Source organism: Meriones unguiculatus, chromosome 2, assembly GCF_030254825.1.
Source record: "Meriones unguiculatus strain TT.TT164.6M chromosome 2, Bangor_MerUng_6.1, whole genome shotgun sequence".
NCBI classification, from domain to species: Eukaryota; Metazoa; Chordata; class Mammalia; order Rodentia; family Muridae; genus Meriones; species Meriones unguiculatus.
Genome location: NC_083350.1, coordinates 146,096,112 through 146,120,862, shown reverse-complemented (window position 1 = coordinate 146,120,862; position 24,751 = coordinate 146,096,112). Strand labels below are relative to the sequence as shown.

General features: G+C 44.6%; 1 pseudogene; it reads right to left on the bottom strand.

The window, feature by feature from the left end:
* Positions 1-17,852: 17,852 nt before the first annotated feature.
* On the bottom strand, positions 17,853-18,559 carry LOC110545876 (small ribosomal subunit protein eS6-like; annotated as a pseudogene).
* Positions 18,560-24,751: the final 6,192 nt, after the last annotated feature.

Here is a 24,751-nt window from a genome sequence, read left to right as displayed (position 1 = left end):
TCAGGCTTTTTGCAGCAGCAACAGAACAAGGAAATATAATGCAGTATTTGCTCAGCAGATAGAATGCTTTGGGTCGCAACACAGAATGTGCTAGCTAGCGTAGTTAGGATAGTAGGACATTTGCATTGTAGGATGATGGCCAGGTTAGCAGCAGAGCCCTGACGGATGCCTTCAGCATTCCTCCACCAGATCTTGGCCTTTAGGAAGCAATGGGCTTTAATAAGCTTCCATTTCATCAGTGGACATTTATTGATTACTGGATGGGCTGTTGGCAGAGAGGCTGGAAACTCTTTAGGTGGCTAACGGGTAGATCACTGGGGCTGTTCCTTGAATGGCCATTTTTGTCCCAGAGCCTTCTTTCCTCTGTCATTCTCTCTGCTTCCTGGCAACCACAAGTGGGCAGGACTCCTCTGCTGTGTGCTTTCTGATATTCCAGGTCACAGACAACTGAGTAGGAGACCATAGACCCAGACCCACACCTTTAAACCATGAGCCAAAATTAACCCTTGCTCCTTTAAGTTGATTGTCTCAGGCATCTGTCAGAGTGATAAAAAGATGGCTGATGCAATCTGTATTATGTTGATGTAACTGGGACTCTTCCTGAGGCACTGGAAGGCATAGCATGGCTTCTCCAGTTTTCTGTTCCTGCTAGTAAGAAGAGCTTTCCTCCAAATCCCCTCCAACTCAGAGCCCAGCTGGTCAGCGGACTGGTTTCATGTCTTGTTACCTTTTGCATTAGCGGCAAGTTTCCTTAGGGGGATACACCGGCATTTCAGCTTCTAAAACACAAAGTAAACTTCTCAAGGCAAGAGTCAGGGGCTGACACAAGTAAGCATCCAAAGCCATCACAGTTAGGTTTATGCAGAGGGAAAATTACTTTTTCCCTAGTTAAATATTGGCTTGATAGAGTTCATTCTTCCTTCTCATCCCTTGGTGTCCGTAACCTTACTCCCTGTCTGCATCTTCACCATCTGTATTCATAGGTTTTGGTCACCCTTAAGCAGCCTCAGCGGGCACAAATGTTACCCCCAAGTCTGAGAATTTTAAGGTGTTTCCATGTCTGTGAGTGCTTCTGTCTGAACTGTGACAAATGTACTAGGCTGTAAGATTTCATGTCCCACTAAAGGCTGAGAATGGACTGTAGGCTGAGCAGCACACACACACACACACACACACACACACACACACACACATGAGCGACAACATGGCATGTGCAGGGGGGACAATGTTTCAGGGACCATGTCTCAGTTCTAAACTCAGAGCTGCTTCCAAGAGGAGAGAGGACTTTTCTGACCAGCATGTTGGGGAACATCAGGCTATCTAGGGCTCCTGGTTGGGTATTCACATGGGGTCTCTCAAGATCCACATGAGCTAATGATGTCTGGGTGATGCCCCTGCACCCATGTGGGGAGCTACTGCTGTTTCACCCTCTTCTTTGGAGGGCACATAATATCATGTATCACCATCAAGAGTTGCTTCTGTGGGATCCAGTGGGGTCCCTGTCCTGATTTATTTTGTTGTCAATTTGATACAAACTAGAGGTACCTGAGAGGAGGAAATCCCAGCTGAGAACAAGCCCACATCAGCTTGGCCTGTGGGTAAGCCTACGGGGCATGTTCTCTGTTATTGATTGATGTGCGAGGGCCCAGTTCACTGTGGCTGGTACCACCCCTGAGCAGGTGGCTCTGAGGTAGATAAGGAAGCAGGCTGAGCAAGCCAGAAGGAGCAAGCCACCAAGCAGCGCCCCTTCACGGCTTTGCATCAGTTGCTACTGACACTGATGAGCTGTGATGTGGAACTGGAAGTTGAAATAAATGCTTTCCTCTCCAAGTTGCTTTTGCGCGTGGCGTTTTTTATCACAGCAATAGAAACCCTGACTAAGACAGTGTTTTTCAGTTATTTCACAGGGAATGACTTTGGGTGTGATCCCCAAACTGTGTAATATGTATGTAATACATATTTGTAAACAAAGCAATATGACTTTGGAAGCAGGGGTGCAGGTGTTTTTATCAGGACAGTTTGCAGGGGCTTACCTGTCAGCTCAGCACCCCTGTCTGGACTGTTAAGTTTCAGGGAAACCAATAGCACCTTTTAATCTGAGTTTTGTCATTGTTTACCCAGCATTAAGTAAGGGGCTGTCATTTCAAATTTTTAAACGGACACAGCCAGTGATATCAATGTTTGGAAAATATTTCTGAGCGAAGTGGCAGGCGTGAGAAGGGGCATGAGTGGAGGAGATCTGGAACAAAAGCTTAGTGGGAATCGCTTCCTCTGGAAACAGAAGTAGAGGGTTCAAGGGAGCTAAGGGGTGACACACTGAACGTGAAAAATTGAGTGAGAGTGAGGTGTCTGCTGAGGCACCTTCTCTGTCTCTGTCTCTGGGGCTGTTGATGGCGGCCTCCTTCTGGAAGGATACATAGAGGAAGGTCTCTAACACTTCCTTCTTCCTGCCCTCTGCAGAGCATGCTGGGATTGCTGTGTGGTGGCGTCCTGTAAGATAGAACAGCTTCCTTACCAAGGAGGGAGGTTGCTTGTTGGTTCATTTTAAGCTGAATGGTGGGGAACCAACAGTTCTGCTGCAGCAGGGGTTTGCAGAGAGGGGCGAGTGGTGTCGCTGCGGTGCCTCTCATTCACTGCCACCCAGGGAGGTCTGTGGCATCAGGATATCATGGCTGTGTGGGTGGTATTGCTCAGCTACAAAGCCACTGACCCCAAGGTGCATTCTTCTTGCTTTGAGGGGCTGTGGGGCCACCAAATTCCACAGCAAAGCTGATCACTAGCGATCTCGTTTCTTTCTCTCTCCTTTTGGCAAGTGTTGTCAACCCTGAACTTTTATTTAGACACAGGCTTAGCCTTTTCTTACTAGGCTCTCCATGTACCTCCATGATGTAGACAATATATTCTTCCATGGCCCTCAAGTTTTTCTTTGTTTCCAGCAGTTCTGAGCTCAGGACACTCTTTATATTATATGACCAATTTCCTCACCCTTTCAACCCAGCTAACTTCCAGTCATTCAGCCCCTTGGTTACCTGCTTCAGCTAATCCGCAGCTATTCTAATCTTCCTCTTGCAAGAAGCTTTAAGCTAAGTATCTCCTCCCCTATCATTCATTCCATTATCTTTATCTTTCTGTCAGGTGCAGCAGCATAGAATTAGTTTCACCTTACATTCCTTTCAGAGAGGCAGCTAATGCAGTAGCCATTTTCACAGTTAGGGAGACAGCTCTCGATAACATGGGAGCCCTTCTTACAGAGAGGTTAGAACCTTTGGGGAAAGTAAGAATATATTTCTTTGTAACCATTTGCAGAAGGGTCAGTCTCAGAGCTGATATAGAAGACTAGCTGTTTGCAGGAGATATTTTTGAACTATCAACTATATTCCCCATAAAAATTGTCCACATTTTTTTTATTGGAGGAAAACCAAAATACATGTTTTTTGTGTGTTTGTTTTTGTCTTTGTTTTTTTTTGGGGGGGGGGGTTGTTGTTTGTTTGTTTTGCCAGGATTTTATGTTTGGGGATAGACTTCCAGTTGTTTTGTTTTTTAGTCTTTGCCTCTTTAGAGTGTGAATTTTAGTTCAAAATGTCACCCTTTACACCCAGTCTCTGCCTTGCTATGTTATACTTACACAGAATCCCAAAGAGAGATGTTTGTCTAAATATCATGGCCATGCAATTGCACTACAATAAAGTTCTAGGGTACTCCCCAGAGAGGGAAGAAGGAAGCAGGACAGGATTGGTGCCGTTATGAAGGTCAGGTATGTTGTAGTGTGTCTTGCCTTCACAGCATGGCAACATGGACTGAGCAATAGACAAATGTACCACAGAACTCGTCAGCAACACCCTGAGGACAGCTGGCATTCCTGTGAGGGGGCAGTCTAGCAGAATCCTCACTGGCCCCTGGGACCCAGTCAGGACCTTCTGCCTCCACGGACTCTGGCCCTGGAAGGTTCCACATTTCCTGTTCTTCTCACAAGGAGCTCACCCCTGCCTGGCATTTGTACTCCTTGGAGAAAAGCAAAGATCAGTTTGTCTCAGTAAAGAGGCAAGGGCTCTGTGGGCAGAAATTCAAATGAGCGGGAAAGCTCTGCTAGAGATACAGGAAGAGGATGCTGAATCTGAGAGCTACAGTCCTGTGTTTGTTTTTCAAGGATTTGGGAAAACATCTTTGAGAGACTAAACCCTTCTCAGCTATTTCCATGTCTTTGGTGAACAACCCACTTCGCCACGGGGGGTCACGGATCCTAGGTCAAGTTCAAATGCTTTCGATCTCTTGACTTCGCTTTTCATTTAATTGTCCCTTTGAACAAGAGTCAGATGTTTTTGGCGGTGTTATGAAGATGTTTACTCATGTGGTAGATGGAGTATTGAAAACTCTGACTATTGAATAAACAAGTTCATACTAAAAGGCTCAGGCTTGGGTTCGTGTGGAGCTCAAACAGATGTGTGTGTCTGCACGCGCACACACCCGCACACACAAGATTTGAATTGTGATGTTCTAACCTTGGGTTAATAAGTTTCAATATAGGCAGGGATGGTATTTTTGAAATGTATGCAATTTTTAAAATTTAGGTTGCTTTCAAATTTTAAATATTCCAGAGTTGCAGACTATATTCTATGGAGAAGAGAGGCTGTGTCATTGGATTTCGTGTCCCCAGGCCAAGTTTAACAAAGATCCATCATTAGCCTGCTGCCCTCTGAGGTACTCAGAATGCCTCTCCAGAGTCCTGGTTCATTCAGAGAAGTGTCAAGGACCCCGATCCTGCTGATATTCTTAAAAGAAAAAGAAGAGGCTGTGAATAAGACCGAGCTGATCTCCTCCATGTGCGTGACACTGCCTCAGCCCCACAGAACTGGTCTCCTTCACCCAATTCATCTTCCCTCTGTTTATCCAGCTGCATCTCATTTTTCTTTTAATCCCAGCACTTGGGAGGCAGAGGCAGATGGATCTCTGTGAGTCTGAGGCCAGCCTGTTCCAGGGAGATCCCCTGTCTCAAAAACCAACAGCAAAAACAATGGCAAAATTATGAAATGAAATGGAATGGGCCAAAGAATGAGCATTCCACCCACTGATGCCGCAAAGCTTTCCTTCAGAGAAGTCAGGCCAGGCAAGTGGAGTAAATTCTTCTCCACGTCAAGCTGCGACAGCTGCAATCATCTCAAACTCTGCCTGTTTTTCTACACTGAGCACAGTGGGGTAGGCCTGGGGTCCCAGAACCCAGGAGGCTAATGAGGCAGAAGGATCTCAAATTTTAGGTCAGCCTGGGATACACAGTAAGACACTGTCTCAAGGAAAAAAAAAAAAAAAGGATTATTCTGTCACCCAGGACCCCATTTCTCTATCTGCGGTATTTACTGGAGTTCTTTTTGTCTGTTACTTTTTAGACATGATTGATATTAAGTTACCTAGAGCTTTGCACACAGGACACAGTGTTTATTGCTTGTCTGCTGTGTTCATGATTATTGTTTGTAATTAATGTGTGTGTTAAACCTGGAGAATAATTCATGTTAGCTTGCTGTGATTTTGTAGGGATATTGATGCTATTGGTCAATCAAATCTATCACTTCTCTTAATCAGTTTACTTCCTGACTTAATAGCTTCAGCCTTGTCATTCCCAAAGACATTAAAAGCTAAACTGTCACCCACATTCACTTCTACTAATTTGCGATTTTTTAAAAATAGATGTTAGCGCAGAACTGCAGTTAACAGAACTGACTCACACTGATGTGGATTTAAATACACCATAATTTTAAAGTAGGTAAGTTGAAGCAGATTTTCTCATAGATAAAAGTCATATATAATTTTCCCCTGTGTCTGTGAGAGCTTTACAGAGCTAACATATGAAATGCTAGGTGCAGCATGCTGTGGGGGCCTGGCTTATTAAAGCATAGTATTGTAAGAAAGTCCATTAAAAGTCATTAGTTTTTATTATTTTAGACTGTGTGGATACATGCGTTGGGATGTGCGCACACAAGTGCAGTGCCCGATGAGGCCAGAGTCTTCTTTTCCCCGGGGAGCTGGAGTCCCAAGGGTTCGTGCGCTGCCCAGTGTTGGTGCTGAGAACTGAACTCGGGTCCTCCACAGCAGGAGTGTAAACTTTTAACCTCCTAGCCAATTCTCCAGACCCCGATTCGCCACTTTTATCCCTCATATTTAGATTGTTTTTTATTCACCTAGGAGTGATAAATATTTCCAATGACAAGCCAGAAGTTCCTTTCTTTAAGTTGCTTTCAGTCTTTTGAGAGTATCATATCTTGTGTAATGAATTGTCGTCACTCTCACTGAAACATCTTCCTACTGGAAAGGTCCTTCTTCTCACAGGGCCCTACATCCTCTAGAACAGAATCTCAGCTTCTGACCTGTCACCAGTGGGTTTTGCTGGCTTCGTTACATGCTGGCGAGCAACCCACACTCTCCATACTCTTCATTTACCTAGCTACATGCAATTCTTTATTTTCCCCAGTGGTATTTGCTCTTTGTTACTCTTGTGTGTAAGTGGGTATCATTTTGTTTTATTTTTTTTTCTCCCTGGAATCTTCTATTTTCCCCCAAATATGTTGAAATCATCTTAAGAGGACTGCATCAAGAATAGTCTTTCTGGTGGACTACCCAGCTGCACCTCCTCCCAGGCAAAATTAACTACTCTCTCCTTTTTCTCCTGGGGTGTTCATACTGATCCAGTCCTTGCGAGGTCAAGACACATCACTATAGCTTGGAGAGATTGTTGGAAATATTCTGCTATGCTTGTCTGACTTGTCTCCCCCATGTCAAAGTAGAATGGAAACACACTTAATGACACTACGCCAAACACAACATTCAGTCAAGTGTGGCTCTTTCAGTAAAACTTGTGTGAGTGTGATGTTGTGTGATCATTTCTTCCAAACTGAAAAAGCCACTCCAGGAGGGTGAGGGAGGCTTATGAGACTCAGGACGGTAACAACTCACAAGTCACAGTAAGTTCCTGAAACCAACTGATTCACAAGGTTCCTACCCAAAATAATGAAAGCAGCAACAACTACTGGGGCCGAAACCAACCACAAAGGTGCCTGGAGGATACTGTTATTTGTTGAGTTGCCTGAATGTCATGCAAGGAGCTCCACGCTGGGTGGTTCTTCAGTGATGTAGCTGTGTAGGAGCCACTTGTGCACCTGTAAGTGAACCCAGTTAACTCACTGGTCCACCATGTTGGACACAATGAAATAATTATGTTAGTCTGTTGCTAGTTTTCTATCTAGGGTAAGCATACATTCATTCATTTCGGTCTCCTCCGAAAAATTCATACAACTAATTCTATTTCCCTATTCCTCTGGCCCTCTCTCTCACACACAAATGTGTATACTTTTCTCTATATAGCTTGGCTCACGAACCTTTGAAAGGCTATGCTTGATTGCATCTGAAAAGCTGTATAAAGTCAAGGAATTAACACTTTCAATAAATGCTGTGCAAGAGGATATCCTTTAGTCATAGGAGTTTTAGTATATAGAAGAACAAATGGCAAGTTGTGGTGGGGCTGTGGACCAGGTTGCCTCGCGTTCCGATGGCTGCACCCTTCCATTACTATACATTGAGCTCTTTCTGGAACTCTACTCTCTAGAAAATCCACTTGCATTAACACTGGATGCAAGAATTACGGGACCGTGAAGAGTTGCACCAAGGCTTTATAAAGCCACTGAGATCAGAGAATGTGTAACAGAATGTCCAAGACCCTGCATGGAACTTCTGTGCATGAGGCTGTGAAGGTCAAGTTGAGTTGGACATGTTGAAGTCCCATAGCTGCAGCCACCAAGTGGAGCTAGCCCAAGAGAAAGGCCACACAAAGGCAAAAGGGCAGGACTGCTCAAGCTCGTCAGATCCCAGATGGTGTAACCAAAAGCCTCAAATGCTGGGTGTGGAGTTTGGTGTCTGTCCCCTTGGGGTTTTGATCAGTCTCATCTTTTCTCTCTGTGTCTCCATTCCTCAGCTAGGATTCTGCTCTGAATCCCAGAAGAGGTTTCAGACTTTTGTCAGGATTGGAATGTAGGTAGAGGAGGGCGTTTGAGGTTGGATTGGATGTGTTTTGTAATATGAGACAGACAGGGGTGGAATGTTACATGTTACCAGCTTTGTGAAAACACAGACTGCTGAATGTCACCCTCAAGTTCTGTATTTTCATTTCTCAAAAGTTTGCAGGCAATGCCAATGCCCCAGGCCCAGAGTTCCTGCCCGAAGACCCAGCAAGAAGGGCTGAGTTCAGTAGTTTCAATTCTGTGGTTTGCTTCTATATCTCTAAGCAAGGGCCTTGGGCCCTGAGCCTTGGTTTCATCATTTCAAAAATGTGCTTCGCAACTAGGTTGCAGAGTTCAGATGCAGTCACACAAGAATCGCTCCTACACGTGTGCTTCCTTCCTCGCACTCCCTCCGAGAAGGTGGCACGGGGGTTACACGCATCACTCCTTCCTTTCCCATTTTCTGTCAGTTCTAGGCATTTCTACAATACTACCCGCGTGTAGGTGTGGCAAAGATTAAGAGTGCATGCCTCAGAACCAAGAGTCAAGGAAAGAAGGAATAACAGACGTCAGACAGCGCCCGTCAGCCACTGCCGGGAGCCTTCCTTTCTCACTTCAGACTGTGACTGGTTCCAGTTTCAAGTATTCCTTGTTCAAACACAGACTTGCACTTCAGAATAGCTCTGTGTTTCTTACCGCTTTCTGCTTTATCTCCTCATGTGGCAGCCATCGGGCTTAAGGCTTTTCCTGGTCTGATACTATCCTGTCCCCCCCATCAAAGGCACAAAGGAGTCCTATCTTGGCTTTATTAAGCATGCTTTCAACAGGCCCTGTGCTTGGGAAAGCGTAGAGCTCTGTTGATACCCTCAGCCAGGAACTTGACCATTAGCAAAATTAATCTCACAAAGGGAAGCCACGGGAGCTTGAACAATCTCTGATGAGAGATTTCTCTTAATTTTAAGTGGATTCATTACTTGAGTAAAAGCGTAACTTGTGCAAATGGTTTCTTTTAAGGGTAAAAGAAAATTTCGGTTTTGCTGGGCGACCCCACCATCTAGATTATTGGAAGAGCTCTCTCTCGCTGTCTCTCTTTGACTCATTTGCTCTCGACAATGAGGGGCTGTGTTCATGCTGCCCTCGCTTGTTTCTAAGGTTGAGTCTCCAGTCTGAGTCATAGCCAGGCAGTGGAAGCCGAGTGCCCCTCTGTGATGTACACCCTCCAAAGGCCTGCGAGATTAGTAGCGATCACTGACATGACGTCTACCAGACTCCCCCAAGAGAAGCAATAAAAGCAAGAGAAAGCCCTCCACTCTCTTGGCACCGCACCTTGGAACTTTGTGGAAGCCAGGTGGGTTCCACCTGATCCTCTTGGAGAGCTATTTCACTCCATGCTTGGAGAACGTAATTACTCCCACTTGGTTTAACTTTCTGAGAGCTTTTCTCCTCCAGTTTCTGGCAATCTTATCCCCACTCAGCAGTGGGCAGGGGTCTGAATAAGTCTGGGATGCTGTCAGTGACAGATGAGGGGCTTCTGTGCCGCAGACTGCACTCCTCTCACTTTGACATGCCGTTTCTTGCCATCAAAGAGGAAAATAAACCATGGAGAACATGAAGAGAAAAACCCTTTGTAGCTCATCTGACCCGAGACCGGTCATCCGGGCCCCCGTCAGTAGCATGAGTGGTAGAAAATGAGGCCAGGGAATTGGGATCACGTAGACCTTTGTGTGTACGCAGCACAGCAGCCAAGGCTTACCAGAGGAATTGTGGGATGCGCTGAAGCCAGATAAAAGTGCTCTGCTTCTTGTGGAAGAATGGGTTCAGCTCCCTCACAGCGAGCACACATCAGTCGGCACCCCACTCTCTGCTCCATTAAACAAGACTAAGCTTCTTGCTGAGTGGAACTTGCGTGGCTCTGCCACACCCTTCAAGTTATGTTCATTCACCTCTGTGTCAGTCAATAGTTCATCCTTTCCTCACCCACCCTTTTCAAAGTGAGTCCTCCTTCCCCTCTCAGAGCCAGTACACTCAGCTGCCTGGGCTACCGTGCCAAGTACAACCCTCGAGTTCTTTTGGGCATCGCTGCAATAATATCCTCATCTTTGTCTCTTCCACGGAAGGCTGATGTACTGTCCCAGACCCAGCTCCACAGGTACAACACATTGAAAACAAAGGTAAGACATCGAGAGTGAGGGGATCAAATAACAGGATTGAGATGCACGGCTACCTCAGGCTCCTCTGTTTCGGAGCCCCTGAGTGAGCACCAAAGATCTTCTCACCCCTTTCTCTGTGCAGCAAATCCAGGACTCATTCTGAAAAGCCTCGAATCCTCATCAGCATGCCGGGATCTGTGTCCTCCCATTCCGCTCGCTTACAGTGTCCTGGGTGAGATTCTCAAGGGCACAGCAATGTAAGGTGACAACAGAAAGAAAAGCCAGGAATTAAGACATGCAATTAAAATCTCCCTTTCCCCTGGAATTGTGTCTGGCTTCCTTTATCAGGTGATTTCTTTCTTTTATTTCCTATAAAAGGGAAACAACATCTTTAGTGACTGGACAACAGCCACAGCAGCACTTTCTCACTTAATTTTATCAGCTTCTACACAGATACGGGAAACACTGTCTTCTCTGGGAGAAAGATAGACAGATAGATATTGATTGGCTTTTGTGTTTTCTGATCATCCCAGTTACTCTGAGAGAATGGAAGTCTTCATAGCCACCCTGGCACCCCTGAGTTCCATCTCCAGAACCCACCTAAGAAAGCCAGGTACTGCATAGCTTGCTTATAGTCTTAGCTCTGAGGAGACAGAGATAGCCTGGCTGGCCAGCCTACCCTACTCTGGCAAGTTTCAGGCTAATGAGAGACCCTGTCTCATAAACCAAGATGAACACACACATACACACACACAGAGAGAGAGAGAGAGAGAGAGAGAGAGAGAGAGAGAGAACACCAGGACACAAGACCTAGAGAATTCCAGTCTTCATGGTTATCTGGTGAAAACAGACTCAAAGCTGTATGCAAACCCAGGGTCTCCCACTGAAATCCCACTTGTCTTTTGAAAACCATCCATCTCTCTTCTGTGATCGACTTTGGGCACAAATGGTTCCTTTCCGCTCATTTATAGAACACCGTCTCAGAGCAAATGCATCTTTAGACACACTTTCCCATAATGTCTAATCTGAGAAAAAGCAAGAGGGTCACTGGCTCAGCCATATGGCAGCTGGGACACATGCTCCCCCAGGCGACACTCGGAAGGCAACAGAAGAGCTGATTGCCAGGGATCGTGACTAACAGATTCAGGAAGGACATGAGCATGCTTCTCTGCCATTTACTGAGGCCTAAGTGAAAAGTGAATCTGAATCATCAGGGGAAATTAATGACATTTAAATCAATTCTTCTAAGACGTGAGCCAGGCATTCCTGGATGGCGGCTGGGGCTTTTGTGCCCCACCATAATTAGCCTGTAAACTTCTCTGATGAGGCTGCAAATAGCTTGCATGAATACAGTCTCAGTTCAATTTGGAACAAAATTACCACTTGCAGTCTGCTGGCTTCCGCCTGACACTGGCCTATGTCCTGTGTCTTTGTTCACTCATCTATTTATTTGCTCATTCACTCGTTCACTCAATCATTTGTTCACATAATGAGTCTCATGGTGTACTTCACTCAGACAAACTCTTGTTCTGCCTAAGGATGACCTGACAGGGAAAGGTCCACGCTGAGTTCCAGCCGCGAGGATGCTGTCGAGATAAGCAGCGCTCGCCCTGCTGAGAGACTGGCTGGGGTAGGACTGCCGGCTGGCTTCCCTTGTCTGTGCTGCTTCGCCTTTTGAAAATAACGGAAGGAAACATTACAGGGCCTGATGGCTGTTCTCAGTGGACAACTTGACTATATCCGGAATGAACTGCAATCCAGAAATGGAGGGCGCACCTGTCATCTGGGTCTTGAGGCAAGAAGACGATGTGCCTTTGATCTGGATCTTGAGGCTGGATGACAGGCTTTTGATCCAGATCTTGAAGTGGGATGACACACGCTTTTGATCTGGGTTAACGCACACCAGATCTTGAGGCACACCTTTAATCGGGGCCCTACCTTCTGATGGAGGCCTGTACAAGGACAATGGAAGAAGGAAGGGCTTCTTCATTCTTTACCTGCTTTTTTTCAGGATTCCAAATTATACAGAAGACTAGCTGAAACACCCATCCTCCTGGGACTGAGAAACTACTAGATTCTTACCCTTTCCATTCACAGGTAGTCATTTCTGGGTTACTTGGTCTATAGCCTGTAAGTATGCATAATACATTCCATATATACACACACACATATATATATTCATTATATTCTACACATATATTCTCTATAAAAATGTGTATATATATATATATATATATATTCATTCCATAAGTTGTGTGACTCTAGAGAACTCTTACCAATATATACAGAGTCAGTCCCATTTTGACAGTTAAAAGTAGAATTCCACTACCTATCTTGATGAACAATTAGTGCACAATAATAACTAACATATCAAAGTAAGAATATTATGTACCGTGTACTGTCCTCATAGTCAGTCAATTGCTTTGTTTTTTGAAGTCTGGTTTCTGTCTTTGTTAGATTTATGTGTGTGTGTGAGTGGCTATGGGTGTGTATGTGCACCATGTGAATGCAGTGACAGGAGAGGCCAGATGAGGGCAGCAAATCCTCTGGAACTGGAGTTACAGACAGTTGGGAGCTACCCAGTGTGGGCACTAGGAATAGAACTCAGGTCTTCTGGAAGAGCAACAAATAACAAATACCAAGCCATCTCTCTGGCCCCGCCTTTCAGCATTTTAAATTCTAAGCAAACAGAGTAAGAGTTTGGGAGAAGTTTTTTTTTAAAAAAAAAATCACATTATTGAAAAATAGTGAAGTAGTTATCTAACTACTTGTCCTGCAGTGCACTTGGCAGTAGCTTTGACCTCTTTTATACTTCAGTTGTATCCAAGAGCATCGCTCCCATTTCCACCCTCCTGTGTACCCTTGTAGGAGTCATAGAAGTATAACAATTGTGTTATTGACATCTCTGAAGTATAACAATTGTGTCATCTCTGGAGAGATGGCTCAGAGTTAAGCACACCAGCTGCTCTTTCAGAGGTCCTGAGTTCAACTCCCAGCAACCACATGGTGGCTCACAACCATCTAATAGGAGATCTGGTGTCCTCTTCTGCCGTGCAGGTGTACATGCAGGCAGAACACTGTATACATAATAAATAGATACAACTTACAAACAAAACAAAGCAATGTGGGGGGGTGATTAGGTGCAGTGGTTAGGGGTGCTTACTGCAATTCCAGAGGGCTACAAGTTCTGTTCCCAGAACTCATGCTTGGTATCTCAGAGCTGCCAGGGTTACAGCGCCCTCTTTTGGCTTCTCCAGGCACTGTACCACACACATGTGACAAGCACTCACATAGATCTGCTCCCACACAAATAATTTAATAAACGAATGGCAGGGGTGAGGTCAAGTGTAACGGATGGGCAGAGGCTAATATGGCATGCATGCCTGACGTCCTGGGTTGCATCCTCAGCGCTGCTGAGCTAGACGTGGTGGTCTGTGCCTGTGGTTCCCTGGAGGTGGAGGCAGGAGGATCAGAAGTTTAAGGTCATTCTTGGCTACACAGTGTGTTTGAGCCCGGGCTGGGGCAGATGAGACCTTGTTTGGGTTTTGTTGGTTTTGATTGGTAAGCATCATTTCCCTCAGAAAGCCCCTGCTGCCTGCTGCCTGCAGTGCGCAGTCATGGTGGAGCTGAGGCAGATCAGAGGCCTCTGGAGAGAGGAGCACACTCTTCAGGGACTGTGTGTGTCCAGAGGTTTCAGCACGTCATTACATCCGCACCCTCTCTCTGTGACGGATTTTGCATCACAGAAGAGAAAATAGCGGCAGGTGTTCTTGCCCTCCCTCTCCACGCCGACTAGTCATCTCCAGGGAATGAGTCTGGCAGTTGGGTAGCTCCATGTAGTGAGAAATGGAACTATAGCTTCTGAGCCCGCCCCTCTGACCTCGCAGGAGGAAGTGAGAGCAGGAAGGCTTCGACTCACGGGTAAACCACAATCAATGCATGCATTTCTTAGAGTCTCTCCAAATGACTTCCATTCTCCCTTCTGAACTACTTTGGCGTGTTCTGACTTGATGCAGTGGTTTATCGACCACTTTGTTTTTGTTTTTTGTTTTTTTTTGTTTTTTTTTTAACTGACTTCAGAAGCACGTTCATAAATAATACACACTGAAGAGCATGGCTTCATTCTCAGTTCAGTAATCAAGTCCGAAGAAGACCAGGTATGAAGTAAGTCAATCAAAAAGCAACCGCAACATACACACACACACACACACACACACACACACACACACACACACACACAAACCCTACCAAACTAAGGTCAACGTTTTTTTCTTGAAGAAATGTGTGTTCTTTTCAAATAATAGCCCTTTAAAACTCACCTCATTTCCTTCGTTCTCGAATGTTGTGCACACTGTGCCACAGCTTGCAGGCGGCCATCAGTGGACAGGGCAGAATCTGCGCTTCCTTTCCGTGGTGTGGGTCAAGGGGACTGAACTCGGGTGGTTGAACTTGTTGGCGAGCACCTTCGCCAGCTGGACCACCTCACCAGCCCCCAGAGGAGTTCTTAGCATTAAATGCTAGATAAACTGGAAAGAACTAGAAACACTTAAGAAAGAAAACTTACCCACAATGCATTGTAACAAACATGCTACGCCCGTTTGTGCAGCTAGGAGATTTCTACTTACCTTCTGGAATACAGGCTCTGAGATGATTTCACCAGCTGAAGTCCTGGCAGGGCTTTGTACCTACTGGAGACATAATGCCCGTCCTATTTCTGTAGCTTTTCTAGCTTGGTCCAGAGGGCACCTGCATCCTTTGACTCATGGCACCTTCTGTTTTCAGGCCTAGCAGAGTCCAGCTCAGTCCTTCTCACAGCACTTCTCTGACCTTGTCTGTCATCACGGACTCATCGGGCTCCTCCTCTTCCTGTTTTAAGAACTGTGTGTCTGCACTGGTCCATTCTGCATAATCCTACTCTCTTGAAGAACATTGATAACATTGAAGAACATTATCCCAAGTTTCTCTGAGGTCTTAACTCTCTCTCGCCATATGTCAGGCTTTGACTGTGAAACGGTCCCACAGGCTCATGTGCTTGACACTTGGTCCCTGCTTGGTGGTGATGTTGTGGAAGGTTATGAAACCATTAGGAGATGAAGGACATGGGTCAAGGAGGGTTGCCCTACTTCTATCCACTCTCTGCTTTCTGACTGCTGAAGCAATGTAGCCAGTCACTGCAGAAATACTTCTCCTGCTATGACTACCCCGTACACACACACACACACACACACACACACACACACACACACACACGGCAGAGTGCAATCCCCTGAACTGTGAGCCAAGAGAAACCTTTCTTCCCTTAAATTGCTTCTCAGGCAGAGCAGCAAGAAAAACAGGCGACGTAAGCACGTAACTTAAGACATTCACAGTGTTTGGGGATTCGGATGGGAACCTTTCTCTGTCTGCTGCACATAGAGAATTAGGAAATGTGCGTGCAGTGGGCCTTCCTGACAGCTGGATGCTCAGAGCTTGAGGGTCCTTCATCTGTTGTCACTGTGGAGAGTACAGCACAGGTCAGGGAGTGTGTGTCAGCCTTGGGAACCAAGGAAACCCCTTGGCTTTGTTTTCATCTTGTGGATTCTGTCATGCCTTTCTTCAGTTTCCTCCATGGCTCCCACAGTGCCATGCTGTTCTCCTCATGATTCTGTTCCTTTCCCTCCTCTGTGTCTGTTTCTGTGCCGAGACGAGCTGCTTCCTTCCTTGGGTGAGTGACCCTTGGCCTGAGATTGTCTTTGAACACAGCTGACTGGCTCCCTGGAGGGCAGAGGAGGAACCCAGCCCCTGGAGCAGTGTCCATGCCAGCACAGCATCAACCCATGTCACCAGGCTGTCAAAAAAGGATGGAGCACTGTGTGGAACATGAAGTCATGGTATTAAAAAAAGAACTCAGGCTTGCTTCATGCCCTTAGAAATATGATTTTTAAATTTTCTGCATACGATTCCACTGGAAGAATTTAAGAAACGCTTTCAGGTTTGACATGAGGGCACATGACTCCATGGATTTCTGAGTAACATTTCAGGTTAGGTAGCTTCCAGGTTGAGTGTTATAAATATTTTTAAAATTCTTTGTTGTTTTTTTTTTCTTTGTTGGCATTATTTTCTAATAGAGTCAAGGTTCTGTTGTTTGTTTGTTGTTTTGTTTTTTCTTTTAAATTGGCCATAAAATTACTTTCTGAAGTAGTCACTTGTATGTCCATTCTCAGCATTGACTTGGAAAGCACCCATCTATTACCATGGATTTTCTCTCTGTATAAACGTTATTAGCATTTCTGTAGTTTGGGAGATTCTAGATTTTTACCTTTTTCTATGAATTTTCTATAAAGCTATGGAGTTTTATATTATTATGCTTCTTGGGACCTCAGTTCTGTCTTTGACGTTATTGCTTTGTCATGGCTTTTTCACTCAGAACCTATTTCTGCCCCTTTGTGTGTCTTTTCTGTTTTAGACTATGGTTCAGATTCCGCCTGTGAAGTGACTTTCTGTGACTTGAAAGGTGAAAAAATGTAGAAAAGAAACAGGAGATGAAAGTGACCATGGGCTCTGACAGTAGAGCTGCTGGTAAAAGCCTAAAACTAATTACCCAGGAAGTCAGGCACTGGCTGGGATGTGGAGCGAGCTTAGGCGCGGGCTGGCCTCAGATCCGCTGCCTTTTCCTGACCCCTAGTGGCTGCAGCTTTCCACCTTTCTGTACCACAGTTCCTGCTATGACCTTAAGGCATATTCACCAACCCAGTTCTTTGAACAGTTTGGTCTACCAAGCTCTGTGTATTAATTCTGTGTCAATTCCAATGACTGGAAGTTCCCCGTGTGTCAACGTGACACAGCTACTACTTTATCCCTGTAGTGTAAAACAAGGCATTTTCTGAGACATGGTAGCCAGCAGTGATTCCTGTCTCCCTTGTGTGTGTGTGTGTGTGTGTGTGTGTGTGTGTGACTGAGGATTGAACCCAGGGCTCCTCAGGAACCAGGAAAGGATTCTGCCACTGAGTTGTACCCAACCAAGCTGTATTCTGCTGCAAACCATTTAGCTAATGAGTAATTTACATTTAAAACTCACTAATTGGAAATGAGGGGAGTTTCAATGGGCACTCCCAACTTAGAACAGACTATTACCCCCCCCCCAAGAAGTCTCATGCGTGTGCGCCATCCCTCTCTTCCCCAGCACTGGGTGCTCCACTTCGGATCGATCTTGCCAACGTCTCTCACGACACCGTCTGCAGTGTGTGGCCCGCTGTGACAGTTTGCCTCACTTTCCATAGCATTTCTGTTTCTCAGTAGTGTAGCAGGCATCACTCTGTTCAGAGCTGAGTAATACCCCAGTGTGTAGACATACCGCATCGTGTCGACTCATCGGCTGTTCAATGAATATTTAGCTGGACATATGTTTGCAGATCTTCTGGGCACACACCCAGGGGCTGGATCATGTGATAACTCCACGTTTAATCATTAGAGGAGCTGCCAGACTGTCTGCCTGGGCAGCTGGCCCACTTAACATCCTCCCCATCAGCCTAATACTCCCAAAGGAATGCTGTGCCCTGTGACCATGGCTATCCTTTCCTATTTATAACTGGATTTTCTCGAAAGCTTTGGTGCCATGGTGGTCCTCATTACCTTCCCTCTGCTCCTTTTCTTCTTTCCTCTCTACCTCCTTCCTTCTTCCTTCACTTCCTTTATTGCTTTTTCAAATTCTCACTATTTATTTGTTCCTCTTAAAGGTTTGTTATTGCCTGGACTCAGACAGCCTACATCTCCTGGTGATCAGTTTCTGGTGGTTTTCTTTGGCTTCCTTCATTCTCTTGGCTAAAAGTTCTGCAGCATCCTCTTTATTTTTCTCAGTATGTTGTTTCTTCAGAGAAGAATATCAATGTTTATGTTGCAGGTCACGTGAGTGAGCTGAGTCCTGAGTGCTTTGGTCCTGGGCTTTTCACCCTTTGTTTAAGGGCTTACTGATGGCATGTCAGTCGACATCATCTTCTTCAGAGGGATTCAACAGATGTAAGCTTCTGCTGGCTCATTTGGGCCCCAACCACTGAGGAAGAAGAATGTTTGTTAATCCAGGATTATCCTTTTCTCCTTAAAAAAAAAACAAAAAACAAACAATAACCAAGTTGAGAACTCTCAGACAGACATCCACAATGCATCTATGAAAGGACTTGCATTTCCTCTCTCCAGTCCCTTTGGTCTATAGCAAGTATGCTTCTTAGTGAATAGCAAGCTCACTCTGCCATGGGTCTAGACACTTTGCCTCGTGGAAAACCCTAGTCTGTTGTTCCCACCACTGATTCAGACCACCTAACACTCCCATTCTTCACCAGCGGCTACTTGCGTGGCCACATACTTCTCATAAAAAGCGGGGAGCTTGCGTTCCTCATCTACTTCAGTGAGCTTCTGACAGCCCGTGGCTGGGAAGGCGATATGCAGCTTCATCTGGACACAGCGAACATGTTGGAAGGTGCCACGAAAGAAAGATTGCCTTCCTTTCTTTCTGAGACAGGATCTCACTATGTCATAACCCGAAGTGGCCTTGATTCTCCACTCAGCATCTTGAGGGCTGCAGGTAGAAGGGTGTGGCGTGAACCTGGCTCTGCTCCTGTCTTTCTCAGTGTTGCCATCTGGTGGGCACCATTTACTGAATAGATGAAGAAGTCCCAGTTCCCAAAGGAAGCAGGACTCTGTGGCAGGATTTGGCCTCACATCGGGTCACGTGTCGCTGGGGTCTGGCACACAGCCCTCTTCTGCAGCTCTTCTGTGTCTCAGAATCATTTCAGATAATCAGTGCCTGAAACTGTGTAGCAGCTTGTCTTTGTCCTTGTCCTGCCATATTGTAGCCGGTTTGAACTGCCTAAATCAATATGTATATATTGCTCTTCTTCGAGGGTTGAATGACAACAAACCCCTACGCATATAATCCTTTCCCAGCACCTGTTTACATGGCCTCCCTCAGAGAAATGTCCTTCATGGCACTAACATGCCTCAGTTGGTGGAGGGGCTCCCTGCCAAGCCTGATAACCCCAAGACTCACATGCTAGAAAAAAGAGAACTTGGTCATGCATGTTGGCTTTGACCTCCACATGCACTGTGATATTCCCTCCTCCCTAAATAAATACATAATTATACCTTTTAAACTGTCATTTGCAAATTGAATGAAAGATCTCAAAATGAAAGTACGGAGTACACAGTGACAGAGGTCCTCAGAAGAGACCCCGGATCCTGACATCCTGAGAAGGCATGGTTTACAGGTGACCCTCTGCAAGCCAGACATTCTTCAGTCATGATGGTGAGCATGAGGAGTCCACCAGAAACAGCTTGGTGTCTCTTCCTCTGAGAACTTGGCCAGAGTGACCAATATTCTTCTAGATAGTCATAAAGGCCAGAAGTTAAGGGCACATCAATGTGATAGCGTGTGAGCAGAGTAGTGAACATAAAAGTGTGTATCTAGAAACTTGTCGGTGATAAGGTCAAAGATGACATGACATGAGATAAAGCCAAGCAGGTTAGTATCAACCTCAAAGGTATTAACAACTTTTGTTGTCATTTGAAGGCAAATTAAAGCCAGTGATGTGTTTTGACGGGGGCAAAGGTGACACCTGACTTACACTTGCCAACAGATTCCTCTAGCTTCTGAACAGATGTGACCACAGAGATGGCAACTAAAACCTCAAACATGAGGAAACTCCGTGATGGTCACAGAGAGATGCCAACAGGCCGTATTTTGAACTAATGAAGACAAGTTGATGAATGACCTGTTATGGAAGATGGGAAATTAAGGAAAGAAATTTTGGGTTGGTTAGCTGGGGTCAACAGTCCATTTTGCAAAGAGGAGTCCTGCAAGAGATGCAGGACCCGAGAGCTGTGAATGCTGGCTAAGATGTTGAAGCTTAGGTTAATAATCCTTGCCCATTCTAACCAGTGCTGGTAGAACCAATGAGAAAGCACAGGGGTGCTGGGGACACCCTCAACCACTGTCCCTAGCTTGGACAGTGCCACAGCCCATTCTCATTCTGGGCACTATTAGAGTTAATCCTGTGACATCTTCCTCTGGTTGGGTTGATCTTCCATACAGTCAATTCTGTGTTAGACTCTACTGGAGAGTAAAATTCACGTACATGGCCTCCAGTGGCATGTGGATGCTGGCATTTCCCAGAGTGTGTTGTATTAAGTCTAAGCAAGCCTATAAGAAATCACATCCCCAACTCCTCCCACCTCAGCCATCCTGGCAAGCATGGCATTCTGGGATTAGGGTAGACAAACAGAATCTTCTCTTACATAGAGAAGTGTTGGGGTGTTTTGTTGTTCTGTTTTGTTTTTCTTTGTTTGCTTTGCATGTGTCTTAAGTCTCATTTTCCTTCTTTGTCAACAACTTGAATTTTAAACATTTTCTTTTCTGAGAATGCCAGGTGATATGGCAGCCATGTGCACACACTTGGCTTTCATCATGGCTCTCACACATGGCGAGGGGGAGGTCTACACATTGGTGCAAGTCACCTTGGATCCTCTTTGCCTTTGCTCATTAAATCTCACATTTTATTATTGTTATTATTAAGTATTAAGTTTCACTTTGTGTGAGTGTGTGTTTCTGTGTGTATACACAGAGTACCCACAGGAGACAGGAGACAGAAGAGGGCATAAAAGCCCCTGGAGTCATAGGCAGTTGTGAGCCATCCCAACACCAGTGCTAGGAAGCAAACTTGGCTCCTCTCCAAAAGCAAGAAGCGCTCTTAACCACTGAGACATCTCTGTAGCCCCAAACTTCACATCTCATGGCTATAATTTCATATACTAAATCTGGCTGGCTCTATTTTAATCTCAGACCCAGTCCTACAGTTGCATTTTAACGCATAACAGTTTAAGCAAGTTTTTATAGCAAGGCCAGCGAGCAGTTATGTCCAAACCACAGCTAGAATTAGAGTGGTGCTCTTGGGACAGACGGTGACAGGCACACCAGTTTAGACAGAGCTCAGCTTCCTGATGCCAGCTTGGGAACCATGCACTCCGCATGGCTGCCTATCCTGGAGCAATGGCTCCTGGGAGATAGTCCAGGGACACGAGGGACAAGTTGGAAAACAGTGAACAAAATCACTGGAGAGATTTCCCAGAGACAGATAAGCTTTTGTCTTTGACCCTGTGTTTTCAGGGCCCACAGTATCATTGCTTCCTTTATTTAATCTAAGATAGGATGGGAGAAATTAAAGGAAAAAATATGGCTTTGATGAAAATACTTTGTAAGAATAGATGGGCAAAAGAAAAAGCTTTTAAACGAATTCTCCAATTTTATTGCCGTGTTTTATGTTCCAACCCATAAACTGTGTGTCACGTCTGAAAAAACAGTGTCAACTGTTGGCGAGTTTGGGGCGCAGGGTGTAGACTTGGCTTTGAGTTACCCCGGCGCAGGGGCGTCTTTCAGCCAAGTTCCTGATCCAACACAACTGGAAACTCGCTTTGTTGTAAAGTTTCATCAGGCGGTGGATTTAACTGTGTGCTGAAGCCGCTGCCTTGTAACCTTGACGACCAACGTAAATATCAGCAATCCTGACCATCTAGGCTCTAGTTTCTAGGGCTCTTCACCCAGCAAGCAAAGATCATATGGAAAGCAAAGGGGACCAGGAAGAAAGGAGGGATCCAGAGAAAGTAACCTTCCCAAGGCACTGACTCCCAAGCATAGATGTCCTCTGTGGGATAAGCACTGACTCCCAAGCATAGATGTCCTCTGTGGGATAAGCATGGGGATCACAGAGTCTTCATCTGCCTGGAGCGCTACACATGATTAGGAGCCCTTTGCAGAGGGGTGGAGAAAACCCACAGCTAAGTGAAGTCCTTCAAAAGGAAAAAAAAAAAAAAAAAAAAAAAGCCATGTCTTTTTATGTACGCCTGTGTAGAACTTGGAAGCTAGACATTTGTTATCAGACACACCTGTCAACATTAAATGGATTTTATAAAGTAATGTATTTTTATTTGTAGTTATTTTATTTTATTTGTAGTTATTCCATCTAATGCTAGATGGAATCAGCATTTTACATTTAAATTTATTTTTGTTACCTTACAAAGAATTAATTTTGTTATAGAATTCTTTTTAAACACAATTTATTTTGTTTTTTATAAATCTGGTTTTTTTTTTAATTTCATATTTGTCTAACTGGGGAGCTTGTACAATAATACATAGCCCATGGGCAGGGGAAACCCAGGCAACTCCATCTCTCAGACTTTTCCAGATGAATTAACTGCAGGGGTTTCTTCTGGTAATTACTTTTATCCCTTCAACTTTTAGTTATTAATTTCTGTTATTTAATAATTACCCTGAAAATGACAGCAAATATACTCATTCTGCTTGTGGTACACCCCATTGTAAATTTTCATAATTCCTAGCCTTTTTTTTGACAATTCTTTTTTTGTTTTCATTATTAATTACACTTTATTTCCTTTGTATCCCCCCTGTGGTTCCCTCCCTCCTCCTGTCCCAATCCCTCCCTTCCTCCACCCTCTGCATGCATGCCCCTCCCCAAGTCCACTGATAGGGGAGGTCTTCTTTTCCTTCCTTCTGATCCTAGTCAATTAGGTCTCATCAGGAGTGGCTGCAGTGTCTTCTTCTGTGGCCTAGTAATGCTGCTTCTCCCTCAGGGGGAGGTAATTAAAGAGCAGGCCAATCAGTTCATGTCAGAGACAGTCCCTGTTCCTATTACAAGGGAACCCACTTGGATACTGAACTGCCATGGGCTACATCTGTGCAGGGGTTCTAGGTTATCTCCATGCATGGTCCTTGGTTGGAGTATCAGTCTCAGGAAAGACCCTTGTGCTCAGATTTTTTGGTTCTATTGCTCTTCTTGTGGAGCTCCTATCCTCTGCAGGTCTTACTATTTCCCACTCCTTTCATAAGATTCCCTCACTCTGCCCAAAGATTGCCCATAAGTCTCAGCATCTGCATTGATAGTCTTCAGGGCAGAGCCTTTCAGAGGTCCTCTGTGTCAGGCTCCTGACTTGTTCCCTCTTTTCTCCTTCTTCTGATGTCCAGCCTCTTTGCCTTTATGGATAGGGACTGAACATTTTAGCCAGAGTCCTCCCTCTTGATTAGTTTCTTTAGGTGTACAGATTTTAGTAGGTTTATTCTATATTATATGTCTATATGAGTGAGTATATACTGTGTGCATCTTTCTGCTTCTGGGATAGCTCATTGACAATTCAAAGAAATAATTTTAAATAAACTTCTCACTTACTTTGTGATAGGGTTGTTTCATTGAAGCCTCTACTTATTCAGTGACAGTTTAACAGCTAAACTTGCTTGAATTAAGTCTTACCACTCAGATATTACAGTTAGACTTACCAATACTGTTTTCTTGTGGGAGTGAATCATTACAATGACAAAGAGATTTTTATTTTGTATTGCCAGCTTCTGTGCCTAATGTAAGTTATATACAATAGAAGAAAAATTACTGTATAAAACTTCCCTCTGTAAACCGTAAAAATATTGAGATAGTCTTGATATGAAATAATATAACACATTATCAAACAAGAGTCATATCAATTTAAACTAACAACAATTTCTTCTATAATTTCCATTTAATCACCTAAATTCACTTGCCAACAGGATATTTCCTGCCATGAAACGATTCCAAAGATGTGTTCCAAATTCATAAAAAATAGGTCAATGCTGAGAGCAAACAGTTAGAAAAAGTAGAACAAATTGTTTTCTAAAAGATAGTCTTAGTTAACATAATGAAAATTGAAAGTACTATTTGGACTTAGAGCATTGTTATCTGTGGATCTTTGAATGTTAGTGATTGTTCAAGGATTCTTTACATGGCTTAAGGCATTAGCCAACAAGGCCCAACTTTTAATAAATGATAAATATCAGTTGCCATCTTATCTTTCTCTGAAAGATATATCTCAAGGACACATGCTTCTGAAATATCATGAACAAAACCCACACTTACCAGTCCACAAGTGGAAACACACGGCGGAGTGGGGGGTGCTTGCCATTCATGACTTCAGGGACAGGGAAGCTCCTGCTCTGGGTCCAGATGTTGCATCTGAAAACTCAAGGTGTCAGTCTTGTCTTTGCTTTGCTTAGCTTTGCTTTTGGGTGACTTTTATTTGAATAGAGGTGGAATATAAGGTTTTAGTATTGGACAGGCAGTTTCGTGACATGACAGTATGATGTGGTCTGCACTGCAGCTGTCACTGGTTGACACAATGGGAAATGCTTTACTCATTCATTCATTCATTTGCTCTTTAACTTCTGTTCTTCTTCCTCCCCCTCCTCAAATGCATAAAATGAAAATCACCTGTCACAAAGAGACATTAGAGTAGGTAGACACTTGTCCTTTTCCTCCAACACTAATATTTGGATGACACACAGCTTTCTCCCCTTCCTTCCCCTGTTCCTCCTCTTTTTTTCCCCCTCTTCCTCTTTTTTCCTTCTTAGAGGTCCTGTGTTTTAATTTTTTGAAATTAAAATATAACCACATCATTTCCTCCCATCTCTTTTCTCCCTCCAGCCCCTTCCATGTACCTTCCTATTGTTTTACGCACCACACATACACACACATGCATGTGTGTGCAAATATGTAAATACATAAATATTACGTAGTCAGTCCATATAATGTTACTTGTAGGAATGATTTAAGG